At 36.0% G+C, this 19448-nt stretch overlaps 1 protein-coding gene across 3 annotated transcripts in view; it reads right to left on the minus strand.

The window, feature by feature from the left end:
- TENM4 (teneurin transmembrane protein 4) overlaps positions 1 to 19448 on the minus strand; it is a 1673798-nt gene that overhangs the window by 1125008 nt on the left and 529342 nt on the right. For all 3 annotated transcript variants that reach the window (XM_071817725.1, XM_071817645.1, XM_071817681.1), the window contains exon 4: positions 3729 to 3783. The gene's annotated coding sequence lies outside the window, so the exon portion shown is untranslated. The remainder of the gene's footprint in view (positions 1 to 3728; positions 3784 to 19448) is intronic.

Raw genomic sequence — 19448 nt, forward strand, 5'->3', positions numbered from 1 at the left:
TATAGGCAGATCTCGTTCAATCACCCTTCCTGTATGAATTAGAGCATCTTCCAAGCTGCTAATTTACACCAGCCATGAGACAGATTATCTGTCCAGCATAAGTTCACTCTTTTCATGGACATTAGTTTTTTATTAGAAATCTTTAGGTGAAAATCTCATCTCCTTCTTTAAAACAAATAATTTCAAAATTTTTCAGTATAAAAATGAGCTTGCACATTTAAGTACCGAAATAGTGATCAAAGAGTTTCTGTTTAGGATGATCTCTGGCCTGAGATTTTTCACAAATTTTACCTCCGGTTCCTAAATGAATTCAGCTAATAATCAGTGACTTGTTAGAAAGCTTCAAGAAACAACATGTCTTTTCAATTTGCCTACAAGGTCAAAAAAACTTCCAGAAGGATTTAATATACGTACACAAGCTTGATGTATTGAAGTGCTGCATTTTTTTACAATGTTAACAGTTTGATGAGAATATCAATTAAACCTGACTGTGTAGTTAAGATTTCCATCTCTAAATGCAGCTGCAGCAAGTAACCGGACTGCTAATCAAAGCAGTGTTATAATTAAGCAGTGATGAGGAAAGCAGTAGCCGTCAGAAGGGAATGACAGAAAAGAGGCAGCTGCTTTCATATCATTTTAGTGTCCATTTCTTTAATGAGCCTGAAGAGACAATTCCCTGCTGACTATTCATTAATTAATGAGAGGAGAAGAGCTATTAGCATGCAAACAAGTAGAGAACAGGTGATGACAGTCTTCTGTTTGCAGGGAATGAGCATATTGAGGAAAGGAAGCTTTAGAGTAAAGTAAACGGTCTAAAGACAACGTTTAGCAGAATGCTAAGTTCCCAACCCTTCAGTTGGACAGCAATGAAGTGCATCTTACCGCTTAACAGAGGTATATTATTAGACTCAACTTCTGAATAACCCATGGCCAGATCAGAAAGAAAGAAGGAAACAACCCAGAGGATTCAGGTAATGGCTATTGCCCATTCTGAGTCAATACCAACATTTTGCTCTGACTTGCCTACATTAATAAACAGTTGGATAGAACCTGCTAGGAGACATGGTCTCATTCCACCTTGATCTTTCAAAGTTATCCCAGTAGCTTGCCCTTTACTTGGGAACCCTGAGATGCTTTGAGTGAGTTTTGCAGGGCAAACCAAACACTTGCCGAGCCGTAAAGATCTCAGGGTGCAGAGCAGATTGTACCAAAAATCAACCTGCAGAGCTTAATAAAGAGAAGACAATACCACAGTGCCACCCTTCTTTCAGACTGGAGACCCTATGCATATGTATGGCATCGTAGGGTAGCTGAGATTGCACAATTGGTTGTAGACTCATGGTATCAGCTCACAAAAGGATTCTTTGAGCCTCTTTGCACAACGTGAATTCATGTAATATTAAACGCCCTCAGGCCAGATTCCAATTCATTCCCTTTGTTCTGGTCAGAAAGTGTAAAGTAGTTGGATTTAGACACATTTGTACTGAAGAAAACTCCCGATAATGCTGATTCTGTCCATTTTCTACTCAGGGCATTTTGTGTAGGATGTGTGAAGAACATGGTGGAGCTCGGTTTTGCAAGTGCAAGCTCCCAAAAGACTTGATGTTAGCAGCATATGTCAGAGCAGCCACAAGTCTGGTGTAAACAGGACATGTTGAGGCAGCAAAGACTGGACATGTGAGATAGATAGACTTCAGTATCAAAGCTCCAAACAGTATCCCATCATATTTTGGGGATTTACATTTGAAAGGCCACAGTGACAATCACACTTATACAATATGCCACTCGTAGAAGTCTGTTCCGCAGAATCTTGCATCTCTTGCATATGCAGTAGCCAAACACAAGGATTTTATTCTTGACACTATATACCACACACAAACTGTTCCACATATGTTCGCAGGGTAGGTAGTTACAGCACATGTTTTTTCTACTGAAGATTCTAAATGTCAGGGATGTTATACATTTTTCTCAATGGTTCTTCTATTGAGTGGATGGTGGAGAAAAAAACAAACAATAAATAGAGTTCAGCAATTTTATCCAAGGTTATGAGCAGTGACTGACTGCAAAACATGTCTCGAATGTATAAGAGAAAAGAAAATAAAGAAACATGGCAATCTATATGAGAGAATATGGAACATAGGAAGCACCCCTCACTTTATATCACATTGCTTTATAAAATGTGTAGTATCTTTAGGCAGAAAGGAGGTGTTTTTCAGTAACATTGGGGAGACTTAGGTATCTAGTGATAAAGCATCAATAATAACTAGAAATCCTTCATTCCATTGTAAGTATATATTAAATTAGGTTTTAAATTTGTCTCTTAAATATTCTTAATGTTATCACATTGCTCACGTCTCTCTCATTTTTTTCCAAAATCTGTAATTCCAGGTGTTGCTGTTTGATTTTTTTTGTATTGCGAGGGGAAATCTGCTGAATGCCCTCCCTGACTCCTTGGAAATGACAGTACCAGCTTTTGGGGGAAATGACTTTAATTATATAACATCTTCTGCCTATGTGAAATTCATTCATTGGTTCCACACTCATTCAGGACTTCGGGATAATTTCAGCACAACCATGCAATAACAGAAAAAAATATAAGTAATTAACATGAGCAAACAAATTAAAGTAGCCTCCTTCTCACTACACTCATGCAGGGCTATGTGGTAGGAAGTGGAAGGATGTTTTGTTTCAGTGCAAAATATTTAATTGACTTCTAAAAATGTGCAGCTTTCTTGATTCACCCATTTCATGGTGTGAGTGAACTGTAATAACCCTTCAGATAAAACCACATGCCTCTAATTACAAACAGACATTTAGATCTAAAATTTTATTTCTGTTTTTGACGAGGAAGGTGGAAAAAAGTTGAATATTTATCTCCTTTGCTGCCTAGAAATACATGTCTAATGTCATATTTAACCCAGCCACCAGTGAAAATGTCACACACAGAAATCCATATATCTTTTAAATTAGCCAACATGAGTATCATAGCAATAGTATCTATCAGGAAAGACAGATGCATTGTCCAAGGCAGCACACACGAGATCCTGGTACCAAGCTACCAAACCATTATGAACATTTCTGCATACCTGAGATGGCAAAACTAGCAGTTTCCCAAAGGAACCTGGGACAAATCCATATGCAAGTTAAACAGATTCTGGCACTCTCAAGTTATAACCAAAACCATATCAAGGTTAATAGGGAAGAAGGGAGAGGTGTTATTTTTAAGGGGAGAAATAAAATGAAACAAACCCATTGTTTTCCACCTTTTTCTTCTTTTCTTTTTTTTTTTTTACCGTTGAAATCACCAGCTGAGCAGCATTTCACACCTGCCTGGCCTGACTGTGCTGAGTATCAACAATCTGGTTGAGACAGTGGAAATAGAGCAGCTCTTGAAATACAGAGAGCTGGTGGGTATGGAAATCCTGTCCTTCCCTCTCTTATAATCCGTGGGTGCACAGACACCCCACTACTTTGTGCAGGGGGCACACAGCTGGCGCACGTAGCAGTGACTCAGACCTCCAAAACCAGCTCACCTGATTGTACCACATTAAAGCATAAAATTAACAGCTTCATGCACTCTTTATATTTGACAACACTTTTTCTCTGACACAAACTGCCTCTCCCACACAGCAAAATCTCCAACATCCACGGTAAACAATGAATTCTTAATTGTTTTTATACTCAGTCATACATCAAAGTCGATGGCAGGTGTTTTTAACTCCTCTTACCTTAAGAAAGCCAGCAAGATGTCTGAACAAATCCCATGAAAATGCAGCAAACTTCCTAAGAAAAAGAAAAAAGGAAAAAAAAAAGTAAAAATGAAGACTGTAATCAGAACTATGACCGTGACATATATGAAGACAGCTAATCTGGTGAGAACTTTGTATGCCAGCAATACAATACACATCATCCTCCCATTCCCAGCTTTTGGTTAACTTCACCTGTAGATGAACATTTAAACATATTTGCTGCTAATATTAATTTTCTTATCCTAGATCTGGTCAGCATATGAAACCTTCCTATATATTGCATCAGAAAGGATAGAGGAAATTAATAATGAATGAAATGCTTTCTGGTCTTATCTTTTACAATATAAGTAATAGGACAGCTAATTTCAAAACAAAAGCTGAACCTTATCTCCATATTTTTTTAGCTCCACACCTTTTTTCATACTTCCTGAGGGTTATCATTATTTTATTTTCATATTTAATTAAGGCATAAGATTAATGAAACTAAAAATTTTAGATTCTTAGAGGTCAAAATATGAATCACTATTAGTTTAAATTTGAAGTATTGAAAATTATTATATCATCTTATTGTTCCTCTTGCAATTTTAAGACAAACAGTAAAGAATAAGAGCTTATAACTCCAAGAGTGATGAAAAGATCAAATTCTTGGCATTACTACTCAGGTTCTAGTTATGATATAAAAGTAAGGGGAAACTGAACAGTGTTGAAAGAAAGAAAATGTGAAGCTTGTTAAGAAACACTTCTTCATAAGGTTCTTCTTGAGTTTATTTGAGCTCTTCTAGAACTCAGTGTTACAAGACATCTCTGGCACCAGAAATGACCACCAAAACAGGCAAGAAAGAGGTCTCATGTCTGACTTCACAGAAAAGTAAAAACTGGTGTGCTTGAAGTCCTGCTCCTGCTCTCTGACACGTTCTTTCAGTTCTGAATGGAGAACTCACTCAAATACCTTGACCTCTGTGTTTCTATGATGAAATGACCAAATGAAGTATTATAAGGACAGGTATTGGAGTTTGTTCTCAGTGTCTCAAATAAGCATCACTACTTCTTCTGGGATGCATGAAAAAACCTAAGAAGCTGAATTATCACTCATTTACCTTCAGTTGCCTTATGCCCTAAAAGACTGAAAGCACGAGTCTACAAACACAACCTGTATTTCACTGCAATTGTACTTCCTACCACAGAACAAGCACCTAAGTGACAGAACTCATTTTAAGACCCTTTTAGGATACATTTTTCCTGGTAACCAAATATTAACTTAATCTAGATCTTCTCAAATTTGCTGCCCACAGAGACAGATCTCCTTGTTTCAGATCCGAATTCCTATTTCCCACTTTGTACCTCATATTGCTTTAATTAAACTACTTTAATTGAGAAATACCTTCACAGCCCCTTCTTGAAGAGTTTAAGACCCCAGTCAAAAGATTTCTCTTGTGACATCCCATAGCCTCCTACGCAAGCTTGTAATGCCTGCTTTCCACTTCCAGATTGTTTGCAAATGTATTCAGGCATTAACTTTTGCCAGCTATACCACAGAGAAATATTACACTCAGGGAACATGAGCAAAAAGGACATTAGAGCTACAGCTGGAGCCCATAAAATGTCTTGAGGAAGGAAGTTGTATGGAAAGTAGAGGCACTGGGTTTTCTGAAAGCTGCAGATTGATGTGACCTTCACCAGGAAAGTTTCTCCAGTTACATTAACTGCAGGAGGAGACAAGACTGGGACTGGGGTATTTGAAACAGATGTGGATGGGAATAAAGCTCTAAATTCCTTTCTCTAGGGGGTAAAGATGGGGCTGACCATGCTTTCTGTATTTTATTGAAGCCCTGATGCATTTTTAATTTTGTTTTTCAGTTTCTGTATTTTTCCATTTTCAGTTGCTAAAGAGAGATAGAAGGCTGTCAGACAAACAAGCAAGGACTTTTTTTCTATCATTCCTTTTTAAAATTCCTGTTATTAGAACTGTAAATCCTGGAGGTCCATTCACTCAGAAGGAAGGACCAGCCGGTGTGTTGTATATGAAATCTGCAAAGTTTATCTTTGATTTTCAACAGGAAAAAAAAATTAAAAAAAAGCAATTTAGTATAGCTCACAGAGTTAGCCAGTAAGAGATGAAAAATCATCCAGTCAATCCTCCAACACTCCAATTCTGTATTCTGTGACTGAATAATCAAATCCTTCAAACTCTACACTAGATTTTACTCTACAGTTTACAGTAAAGTGTAAACTCCAAGTCGCTGCTGCCACCATTTCCTTGCATTTAATGCTAGCATGCCCATAGCATTATAATGAAAATGTCAAAATAAATTCTGAAGTCACGTGGTGCACGTGAATACAATTCATTAACCAGATTTGGGACGCAGCAAGCATGCCTATTGCTAACTCACATTGTCCTGTGCAATATTTCCACTGGTTGCTGAGACCTTTCCACATAGACCAGTCTTCCTGTTTATCGTAAGGAATAGGCCAGCCCTATCCAGAAAACATGATATCTATAATTTCCACTCGCATGTGTTATACATATTTAAATTTACTTTTCTAAATTAACTGTAACTGGGGCTTATTTTTGGAGTAGGGCTTATATTTCAAGCATCCTCATAAATCTTGAAAAATCATACAGGTCTTCTTTTTCAGGAAAACAGGGTATTTATTGTAACTCAACACCAGGGGTGTCAAACTCATTTTCACTGGGGAGTAGTGACATTTATATAGTCTTAAAATGACATTTAGCCCATTGAAGGCAACCACAAAACTGATGTGACCTCTGGTGAAAATGAGTTTGACACCTCTGCTTTACACTGTTGTACATTTATTGATTTCAGTTGCATTTACTCCCAGTTCATCTTGCTGTTACTGGGAAGGGAGTCAGTTATTATAATGGTTTGGGATCTTTTCAAATAGGCTTGAAGTAAAACACTGTTGTGAGCAATTTGGTATAATTTATGCCAGATATTATTTTACTTCATTTTCTATCTATTGCAAATGCACATGACTTATTGGAGATGTTGCTTCTTGTAGAGAAAAATCTCTCATAAATTCCACTGAGTAACAAACTATTTTAAGAGGCTGTATATTTCAGGAGCTCATAAATTTGCCTAATTTCAGCACTGGATTTACTAGATTTTTAATTTTCCAACAGATTGGTTGCAGTTTTAAAGGTTTCATCTGAAGTCATTCGGTCTATTTAAAGGGCATAATGTACTTAACTATTCAAAAGTCACTTGATCCCATGAATGCACTTTACTAGTAATAGGATAGTCATTTTCCAGGCCAGTAAAAAACTGTTACTCACTGTAACACAAACAGATTGTGAGAGGGAACGCTCATGCTGATGGCTGGCATCCTGACAAAGGGAAACAGGAAATATGGCCCTTTCCTGAATTACATTGTATTGACTCTATCTGTTCCAAACATTTGACTCAAATCCATTCTTCTCATGATACTTATGACAATAATAGGAAAACAGATTTATGTCATGAAGGCACTGACCTTTGTCAGAGAGAACATTTTGACAGGAAAAGATGTGATATGCTGTTATGCTCTATAATTTTGACAATGACTGACAGTGTGCCTGTATGTCGACATGGCAAAGCTTATGCTTATTTTTTACATTGTCATCCTTGCATTAACTCTTGGGGTTTTTTTAGTGACTTTAATCATGTAAACCTTTTCTAATGAAATTACTAGATGGAGACAATTCATGCTTCTGGGAAGCCTTGATTCACCCCATACCTGTAGAAGTAACTTGGGCTTTAGGGAAAGATAGGTTTTGGGTAAACTATTTTTCTTTCTCTTCAGGATTAGTGGGCAGAGACTCTGTCACCATAGTAGCAAAGAAACCGTATATCCAGGTAGTTAGACAAGGTGAAAAGAGGCACAGAAAACTGCATTTCTCCAAAGGTAGTGTGCAAATTTTCAGCATATCTTTTTGAATTTAAAATTACAACTTCCAATGTACTCTTCAGTATTCAAACTGAACTCTTTATACTGTCTGTTTTTACTGAGTTACAGACTCTTATTTTGGGGGGATTGTAGCATAGCAATGTGGTATGACATGTAGTGTTCAACTCTTTCTATTTTTTTTTAGTCTGGGGTGAAGAATATCTTCAGTGCTGTGCAATGCAAACAAAATTGACAGCTTCTGCCCTGGAGAATCTTATCTTGCAAACTCTTACACATGAGTAATTTCATTCACTTTGAGTTTATTTCTGTTCCCAGTGAAATCACTGGTGAAATTCCCAGTAACTCCAGCAGAGAAGGATCAAGACAAGAATATTAACATTGACTTATGTGAGAGCTCTCAGAGAACAAATCAAACCAGAATACAATGAAAGCAATGAAAACTTGTTTCCCGTCTTTCACCTTCCATGATTTAGGTATAAAACTGCCTAGATGTAGCATCACTTTTCATTCCACTCTCTGAGTGACATATAATGAGGTTTCATTGTTCACTATGACACTTTGACAAATGTTGTGTTACTGTTGCTCTTAAGAGTCACTATACAAAACATCCCCACTTCAGAAGCATAGTGCAAGTATAGTGAGAATCCAAATGAATTATGCATGCAACATGAGAAAGGAAGCAAATGTTAACTAATTTCAAAATGGGTCAAAACCATGACAATTTAGTTGGTGACAAGTGAAGTAATTTTTCTAAAATATTAACCAACTGTGTCCCTTCTGCTAGATTGATTTGCAGAGCAGAAAAGGTCATTTTCCAGGCAGATGGGGAATTTCCCAAGCAGAGGGGAATACAGCTTCTACATGCCAGATATAATGAGAACCAATAAATTAGGCAAAGCTCCTGTTTACCTAAGCTGCAATATTGATGGCCAAGCCCATGAGAATGCTAATGTCTACATTCATCATTTTTTTAAAGTCTTGAAATTTAGAGCACAGGTTGTGATAGATCTATATATCATAGATACAGTAGCATTAGAAAAGGTACCGACCACAGAATACAAATATAATACAACTGAATAATTTCAGTTTCTTCCACACAAATTTCAATTTTATGACCTAAAATTAACTGGGATGTAAAGTAGTACTAAGAATAAAATGTATGGCTTAAAGTACTGATAGCAGATTAGAAGATCTTTTCACTTTTATGTTGCCAGTGACTAAGAGCTGGTATGCAAGCTATGTGACATGAACTGGTGGTCTTCATCCAGTTCCCAGATTGTGACACCATATGGCTTCTTCATATGGCAGTGTAATCCAGTCACAAGGATTGTAACAAACCTTTCAAGACAGAAAGATACCATATGACTGGAAAACAGCAAGTTTAATAGCTTAAGTTAACTGAATACACGTGATTCATATAACTAAAGGTCTTTAACTCCAACTTCTGAAGAATGTATCCTGAGCAAGAGAATAATTAAAAACATGTAAACATGTGGAAAATGGGGCAAGAATGGCCAATCCTCCTGTGCAGGGACTCAAGCAGCTGTGAAAGAAGACTAGCGTGGATAAACAGGGAAATCTAGACTCAATTGAAACACAAAAAGGAAGCACAAAGAAGCAGAGATGGATTTTCTAAAAAGACTATATACACATTTCCTGGATAAGCAGGGATGGAATTAGAATAGTCCCACAATTCAGCTATAGTTCAATCTACTAAGAGATGTGCAAGGCAACAAGGAGGGCTTCCGTTAGTACATTAGCAGCAAAAACCTGCCAAGGAAAATGCCTGTCTTGTGCTGAAGGGGGATGGCCACAAAGTGATGAAAAATAGAGAAGATTGAATCATTCTGTACTTTCATTGCTCAGCATTTATTGGCATGTCTGCCCTCACCGTATCAGATCTCTGTGTCTAACAACAGAGTTTGGGGAGTGAGGGAAAGCAAAACAGAAGACAATAGTACCAAGAACTGCTTTAGCAAACTGGACGTATATAAAGCCATGGAAATGGTTGAGATGTGTATAAAGAATATTGCAGGAGATTATTCATTTTGAGACTGCTTTCTGCCATTTTTGAAAGATCGCAACCATAGCTGCAGGGACCAAGTGAATGAAAAAGGCAATGTTATACTCAATTAGAAAGAATAAGGAGGGGAATTTGGGGAATTACAGGCTCAGTAAAAAGCAGAAGGAAGCCTTGGGAATGGAACAACTCTATGCAACAACACAGTCTGAGGACCAACACTCTGCGGAGTATCTTTGCAGGAAAGGATGTGATGCCTGGATGAGTAATAAGTTGACATCACTATCTGCATCATATCCTTGCTGTCATAAAGGCTAAGAACTTCTGGGGCTGCTTCAGCAGCAGTGTAGCCAGTGAGTCAAGGAAAGTGATAATTCCCCCTTTGGTCAGCTACTGTGAGTCCTTATCCAGAGTACTATGGCTAATTTTAGCATCCCCAGTTTGAGTGTGACAAACAGAAAAGCACGGCAGAAGCCAACAAGAAGAACAGTGAGTGGTGCACACGGCATAAAACAAGAGATTGAGAGAGTTTGAATTGTTTAGTTGACAGAGAAAGAGCCGTCTTCAACTATAATAAAGGGTAATAGAGAACGTAGGCTCATCTCTGAGGCCCACAGTGAAAACGCAAGAGGCAACAAGGGAAATTCAGTATGGATATTGAGGTAATGGCTTTTGCAATGAGAGCAATTAGTGCTGGAGCTTGTTGCTCAGAGAGGCTATGGAGTCCCCATCCTTGGAGATGACGCATGCCCCTGAGAAACCTGGTCCAACTTTGAAGTTGGTCATGTAGAGGACCTGCAGAAGGTTGGACTAGGTAATCTCAGAGAACCATTCCAGCCTTAATTACTCTGTGATTCTATGACTTTAAGTATATAATGTAGAACTTATGAGTGAGCAGTAAACCACAACATCCTGGCAAAAAAAATGTGTACCAGCAGAAGCAGGATACCAGCAAAATTTTCTTTAAAAAATTCCCATTAAATTTTGGGCAGAACAGTCGCTGGAAGCTGCAGTACAGTGATTTATTGCCTTCTGACATGTAAAAAAACCTGTTTCAACTGGAACTTTATTCTGAAACAACATTCTGAAACCTTCAACCAGCATTAAAATTGAAAATTCATCTCTATTTTTTTGGGGGGGAATAAAAAAGAAAGGCAGAAAACTGTTAAGAGAGTAATTTGCAAGTAGGATTGAATCTGGTATAATATGATGAGATACAAGCTATTTTGATCCAAATCTTTAGTTCCTGGTACAGCTCCTTTGCACTGATTTTTTATCTTAATGATGAACTAGTAAAGCTCTTGGGAATTCTCATTCTGTAAGGAAAATCCTAGCTGACAGAGAAAGCAAGTATAGCTGCCTTCACTCTAGGGTACTGAAAGGAAGGCCATTTCTAGGGCAGGGATGGGAAGATGAGGTAGGTCATTATAACGGATTCTGGTTTTGACAGTAATGAAGGAGGCAATCACCTCTCCATACAAGTACCTGAATATGTTGTGTAATGAGACTACTGAAAATAGATATGCATTCTGGATATTTTGGAGCAAAAGTTTAATTTAAAAAAAAAAAAAAAAAAAAAAAAAAAAAAACCCAAAACCAAACAACAACAACAATAACAAAGCTCAGAATCATTGATTATTCTGAAGCCTTTAAATTCATTAAAATCAATTAATACTATAAAATAATAGTAGAAGAAAAAATAACTACGTGACTTAATATAGGAATAATTTATTCTGTTAGATTCGCATTGTTTTCCATAGCAAAAATTGAAATGTGGCAGTAGACTCTGATTTTTCTTATAAATATATACATTCGAAGTAGCATAATTATAAACATATTCATTATGAATATTTACATAGTTTTCTAAGAACAGAATTTAGTTCATACATTTCCAGTCTTCAGTTATTTCTTTTACAGCAAGGGATAACTAATTGTAGCAGAGAAAGAAACAATATAATCAGCATTTTAAAGCCCAATCCCTTTGCAATTTTAGCCTTCTAACCATTTAGAATCGCATTTCACAAAACACATGAAAGAACTTATTTGCTGAGACTAATGACAAAACTATCGAAACTGTGTAAGCCATATATTTGTATTTTCTTAAGACACGGTGCTGAATTCTAGACAAATCTGTCCTACTAATAAATTTCATTTATGAATAATGCCAGGCTATAAAACACCACACAATTTTCAGTACAGCCCAGGGACTAAAAATTCTTCCTCTACCAATCCACAGCCAATGCAGTTCTGAATTCCAGATGAAATTCCAGACAGCAAGATTTACACAATGCGTACAGAGTGCATTAATCCACTGCACTACAAAGTCCATTAATTTTGAATGCTGCTATCCACTGCACTACATGACACAGTGATATCTACATTATTACCTTTATAAAAATGCCTTTCCTGATATTGAGGGCCTAGCTTTTACTCTCTGGATATTTTGTACAGCTTTGCACATGCACATATGTAGATAGAAATCTCAAACGTTTATACCTATATGGTAAATATTGCATTAATATTTATTATGTTGTTAGTATCATAATATCAGGCTGTTAAATTAATTAGAGATCCATCTTTTAAATTTGTTTATTATATAGTTAAACAATGTAAAATAAATTATCCATTAATGGAAAATAATGAGATTAAAAGCCAACAATATAAAGTAAAACTAATCATTCCATCCTATTTTAGTGGATTTAGAAGGATCAGACTAAGGATCTATGGAGAAATTCTGTTTCAGTTGAACCACTGAATTGTATGGAGTCAAGGTGTGCATTTCAGTTTTAGAATCACATTGTCTGGATTCAGATACTTATAATGTTTGGCTCAACTGAGGACGAGACAACTAGGTGTTTCTTAATAAAGTCAATGCATGTTAGTGTATAAATCAACCAACTGAACATGATCAGAGGGGTCTCAACAGTCTGGAGATAGGCTGACAGAAATCCCATGAAGTTCAACAGTGGTAAATTAAATTCTGAAAAATAAAGGATCGATTATTCATTCATTCATTCATTCATTCATTCATTCATTCATTCATTCATTCATTCATTTATTTATTTATTTATTTATTTGATGGAAAGCTGGTCAAACACTGGAGTAGTTTTTCCAGAAAGGTTGTGGAATCTCTATCCTTCGAAGTATTTGATTCTCAACTGGAGGTAGCCTACACCAACCTGATTTAATCAGACTTGCTTTGAGCAAATGATTAGACTGGAAGCGTGCCAGAATTACCTCACAACCAAAATTATTCTCTGATTCTGTGACTTTGAAAGGAGATTTTATTGCGATCTTCAGTCAGCAAACGGTTTATTATAGAAATTATCTTGGATTTGCAGAGTGATAGCATAAGACATGAAAGACATAATCTGAAACACAGGAAATTCCAGGTCAGGAAAAATTTCTTTATCATGGGAGTGGTCAAGCACTGGACAAAGGAACAAGAGAAACTGTAAGATTTCCAGGCTTGGAGATATTAAGAATATGGTTGAAAAACGTTTTGAGCAGCCTGATTTAGTTTTGAGGTTAGCTTCGCTTTTTGTGAGAGCCTGGATTCCAACAACTACGGGGTCATTTCCAGTTAAAATCATTGTATGATTCTGAATGTATAAAATTCCCTTAAATTCTTTCCATTTTAAGAGCTTACAGGAAAAGTTGCCTCCAGGAATTCTGCAATTAATTTTTGATGGAAATATCAACATATGGTTGCAAAAACATCCCAGAGCAACATTCTCTTTTTCCCATACACACATATTCTGTGCATTATTTTACATCAATTTCTGGTTCAAGTTTGTATCTGCAAAGAAATAAGTCCCTCTGAAAGTGTGGTTATACAGATGATCAGATCCGCACAATGCACAAGAAGTAATTAACCATACATTTCTACTCCACTTGCAAATGAGACAGAATTGTTAGATCTGGAAATAATCAATGATTATAAGACCTAATCTAATTTTTGCTTTGTTTCTTCTTGGTTTATCTCCAAGAGATGATTATGACATGTTAACCCAAAAAAAAAAAAAAAATCCCACTTTTTTATTATAGAAGCTCATTAAGACAGTGGTTTTGTTTTGTGTAGCCAAACACTTTCAAAATAATGTGTTTGCAAGAGAGAAATGTGGCAGTCAGATGTTTTAAACCACAGACTACTTTCCATGCATCTTTTTGATTTGTTTTCAGCGGGCAAAATTCTGAAAAGGTGTCTGTTTGTTTGTTTGTTAGTTTTACACATGAAAAACTGGGTACTAACAGACAATATTTTGCCATCCTGAAAATGGGATGGCATTACTATTTAATGGTGATCTCTTTATTTATATATGTTATGATCATTTTCACTGGACTTAAATCTCCTATGATATAATGCAGCCAAGGAACCTTCACCTTACCATGCATGAAGTGAGGCAGGGGTGTACAATGACTTTAGTAGTTTAGCCAAGTGACTACATAATATGTTTTGTTTTGTAACATTCCATCAGTTATGCCACTGGGAGCAACATTTATTTATTGCATGTAACTCTTCTATTCAAGGACACTTCTATGAAAGACAGTGGTAGAATTATGTCATGATTTGAAGGGGACTTTTTGATTTATTGCTTCTGCACACACACAAAAAACCCAAACCAAAACAAAAATCTCTTTCTTGTCAAAAAAGGTCCTAATTAAAAATTTAAGAATGGATGTGTACTTTGGATAATAATAAGAATAAGCCTTCCTCCAGAATATCTGTTATTTATGGTACTGAAAGTGGTGGTTTTAACTGCGCTTAAGAAAGGAGCTATGGAGGAATCAGATGCTTTAAATCCAATGTCAAGAAACATTGACATATTTAGTTTCATGAGGGTGAGGAAAACAAACTACTGGCAAAATACCAGAGCAGATGGCCTTTTGCCTCCCACATGTCAAACTTCTTGTATATCAGCTGCCATGATGCCATATGTCTTTATTGGTAGGACCTTAGGTTAAGTAAGCATTAGGTTAAGAAAAGGGATTTTTCTAGGTGAATTAATTTCTGAAAGATGAGATTACATGCTTAGAGTCATTTATAGATTTATTATCAATATTGTAGGTTACCATATACAGAAGCTGCTGGGGACAAAAGTCCCATCACACTCCGTGTTGTCTGAGCACAAATAACTGATACCTAAATATTTCAATCATAGACTAAGTTTTTGCGTGACACAACATAAATATTGAGTTTAATGTGTGCATGAGCTAAGGAAAGCTCAAAAACTATTTTAACAGAGAAGTTTGAACCTTTATTTTTACTGTTGTGAGTAATCTCACTGAGGTTAATTCAGTAAGCATTAGGTAAATTTGGCGGGGCTGATGAGACTAGAGATTTAGCGATCAACTTTGGTGTGTTAAAAGCCTTATATTGGGTCACAAAGGGGTAAGAAGGAGAATTGAACAGAAAATTAAAGATTTTTCTTTTTGTTTAATATAATATTTTTTTTTTATAGTCTTTTTAAGCGTTGACTGTCTCAACTTCAGCCTTTCTGATGGTTTGAGCTCTGGTACCATGAAATAAAGGCAGGGTTAAGAAAAAATGAATTATTTCCACGTAAATATATATAAAAACACCCTAGGAGTGGGTAGCACTCCCCATCCTCTGTCTCTCAACATTCTTGCACACTGGGTTCAAATGCCCAAAAATACTCCCTGCCTGAGCTTTGGTGTTAAAAGCATCTTTACTGACACTGTTCTGATGCTGCATCTGGAGTCAAAGGAATTGTTGCCTTCTGGCAACTACACAAAATGACTTGTAGCTGTCATACATGTTTCCTCTCTCATCCTCTTCCAGGACAGACATAAAATAATTATTTTTAATATTATTTTCAATTTTTTTTTTTTTTTTTAGAATTTTACTTTGGTTTTTTATGTCTTCCTTATTTTTATTATCTTCTAGAGTGTGAAACGACAAACTGTAAACCTAAATAATCCCTTAACTTAGCTTGCTCTTATAATCTATCTACAAAGTATTTTTCCCCTCTGGATGACCAGACTATCAAACTCTAAAATAAAGGGAATACAAAGTAGGTAACATCCATTTCTAAGTTGATATTTAGCCAGTTTAATGAAAAATTCTATTACTTGGGACATCTCATCTCTTGCATTGCATCTACACAGGAGTAAAAGCAGCATGGGGATTTTGAAATCTTTCTCGGTGTTTCTCGTGTCCCTTCAAAAGTGTGATCTTCCCTAACTCATATGTTTTTGGGCAACCCTAAATACTCCACCACTCCCTTATTGATTTTTAAGGTGTTTAGGATGCCTGCCTGGCTGTATCTTCAATTCCAATGTAAATATACCTGTACTGTGCTACTAGCAGCCTAGAGAATAATGTTTTTCAAAATGATCAGCAGACATGACATGAGAGATTCAGGAGGAGAGGAGAAATCAATTACAGATCTACACACTGAAAGAATATATTCAAGTGACTGCAGAAGACTCTCTGATTTCAAAGTGACTTTTCAACCACCAGTGCTAAATTGTTATGCACTAACTACTGCACATTGACTGAGAGTCTGTGGTTCACAGACAGCAGGACATCACACTAAATTGCAATATTTGCCTTGTTAAACTCCCTTCTCATTTTTTTTTTTCATTTGCTGTAGCTACACACCTTTTCCTCATGACACTAAAACCATGAGGTAGGAATTCTTTTTTCCTTACAGTTGGGTACAGTCCCCAGTGCAAGGATGCCAGGCCTCCAAATGCAGTTTCTAAATGTTGTATTAATATAAATCAATATTACAATAAACAAGCTCATAATTGTGCAAACAGTCCAACAATCTTAGCTCAGTTTGATGCAGAACTCAACTAACTACACCTCTCAGTTTTAATGGAGATTGGCAAAAATTGTCCCATTTCATATCTTGGTTGCACTGTTATAAAAATTACCACAAAAACCTTACTTTTGGGCAGTACAACACTGCCACATGAGGTGAGACAGAATTATGCAATTAAACCAGAACTGGAGAATAGTATGGATTTGCAAATCCATACTATTTTTCTGTGATGCATCACAGAAAAATCAGGATCAAAAAACATTATACACATTCAGAAACCTTTCCTGCCAGTAAGTATAGTGTGACTCAAACGCACTGATAATGAAAATGCATAGATTTTCACACAGATTTCCGCTGTTGTGAGTGTTCCAGGGATGTATTTAAGGGTAATCAAGGGTAGCACAAAGAGGAAACTGAAACGTATTGCTTACTGTTTTTTCCTTCCACATGTAGGCCCAAAATTGTTTCCCCTTGTTTTATATTCCGCATTATGTGGAATGACATCAGGCTTACAATTTATACTGCTGGAAATGGTAGACTGTGCCAGAGGAAAATTAGATTGTTACTTTTTCACAATAAAGGTCTCATCTTTCATTGCAAAGGCTCCAAACTGTCCCCAAAGAAAGGAAATACTGGCAGTGATAATTTATAAAAAGACATTATTAAAGAAACAAGTTAGATGAACTCTATTCAGTCCTTGTTTGAGGCTTTAATCACCAGTGTTTGCTGGCCATGCTCTGTTATCAATTTGGGACAAATCTCACTGATTTCAATGAATCGATTCAATTTAATGACGCACTATAAAGTGCACAAGTTACGGTTCATATTATTCTCCTCAAATAATATTAATTTTATGTCACTGTCCTTCATCCTCCAGCTTTACTTTTCAATAGTCTGCATACCATCATGAGAGTTTTTCTCCAAGTAAAATTAAAACAGGTGGACATATCTGTTTTGTAGTCGCTTCAGGATATTTGTATAAAATTCTATCTTAAACAACAGGAAATATAAAGATAAAATAAAAAGGAGACTTGTCCTCACTGTAAGACTTTGCCTAGTTGGATTTTTTTTTTTTTCTTGAGGCCTTCTCTACTGTATTTTAAGTAATATTCCATCTAAAGTACATTCCACAGTTCATTGCATTCATTAAGTCTCTTACTACAAAGAATATTAGAATATGGTGGAATAACATATAAAAATGTGAACTGCACCACCAACAACCACTTCATTTACTGTTCTACTTTAATTAGCACTGAAGTTTTAACCTCAGTATCCTTCTCACATTTCCTTTTGAATATTTTCATTCTTCCACAAAAACGAAATCCTCAGATTTTTTTCCTCCCTTCTGTACTTAAACTGCATTATAGATTTGCTGTGATCTCCTTGCCATGTTTAAAGTGAACAAAATTCTTTGTGTACATGGAACAGAGCAGTGAAAAAAAAAAAATCTATATGTTTGGATCATGATTAAAGGGGCTTCTTTCATATTAATTCTACTATTAATACAAATTCTAATATCAAGGTGTTTTTGGTTTGGTTTGGTTTGGTTTGGTTTGGTTTGGTTTGTTTTTTTATTTATAGCAATATAAACTTGAAGTAATGTCAGGGACTTCAGTGAATTTAACCTGGACTTTCAGTGAGTAGAGTCTCTGATCCTTGGAGATCATTGAAGTTGCTCTGGATTTACCTCATCATAATATGAAAATTAATCTGAGATTTGTTTACAGGACTATAAAAGGGCAGGTTTTCAGAGGATAATACAATTTGATTTAATTAACATCAGCAGCATCACTGAGAAACTGTTGGTGTGACTTTTATTTGCTGAGAACATTTTATCTACAAGCTGGATGGATTCTTAGAAGAAACAAGAGAGTGCAAAATCCCATTTACAAACCCTAACAGTCCATTGTCGTATCTCTGACACATTTATATTAAAGTATTAAATACAGCTCAGCCCTTAATGACTCTTTCAACAAAAAACTGCTGGTTCAAATAAACATCTTCAGGGTCTTGTGTATTATTATATTTTTTCTTGAGCTATCTCACATAGCATAAAATATTACATATCATGTAGCAACTGGAAGAGCTATTAATAACCCATCTGAAACAAATAATTTAATGAGGCAGCTACACCTGTTTATTGTGTCCATTTATGTATGGCTTTGGCTACCAAACCCACCCAGTCTTAGGGGCAGAAATAAATCTTATTATTTTAATGACTGGACAATAAAAGAATATGTCCTGCTCATTTTGAATAATGTAACATCTAATAAAGTACCCTCCAAGACAGAACTTGGGGAGAGAAATTTATTTTCATGGTGTTCCCAGTGAATTGCTCTTGATATTAATTATACAACAGTGATGATATTGAATCCATTGTTTTTTAGGACCTGCTGTGCCCAGTAGTCTGACTGGTCTTCCTTTTACTTTTACAAAGCGTCAGAGAAAATGTTATAATACAGAGCAGGATATGTACAAGTTGAAATGATCTGAAATCACTAAGAACATCTATTGAGCCAAAATTATTGGTACTACGTTCAAGGCTAGGAGATCACCGATGGATGAAAAAAATCACTACCTAATGGAAACAAATCTAAAAGTTGATAAGGCAAGAGAAATTAAGGAATTGACACAGAAAAGCTCTAGATAGCTGCATTCTGCCTTAATTGTCTTCTGGTTTAATTTTTCTAGCTAGTATCATTTATGGTCCTACTGTCTCCCTGGGATTAATGGTAATTTCTATCAAAGTAAGTTTGGTGTAGTTCTTCACTCGTAGTATATTCTGTAGAATAATCCAACCATAGTTCAAAATAAAAAAAACACAAAAAAAACCACACAAAAAAACAAATAAACAACAACCAACCAACCAAACAAGAAACCCCCAAAACAATGTTCATTCCTTACTCAGTAAAGAAACTGTGTTTTTGACAGCTCTTGAATGGTAATAGGATGGAAGAGAGAGAAAAAGACATTTAGGAAAAC

The sequence above is a fragment of the Patagioenas fasciata genome, chromosome 1 (assembly GCF_037038585.1).
Source record: "Patagioenas fasciata isolate bPatFas1 chromosome 1, bPatFas1.hap1, whole genome shotgun sequence".
Taxonomy (NCBI): Eukaryota; Metazoa; Chordata; class Aves; order Columbiformes; family Columbidae; genus Patagioenas; species Patagioenas fasciata.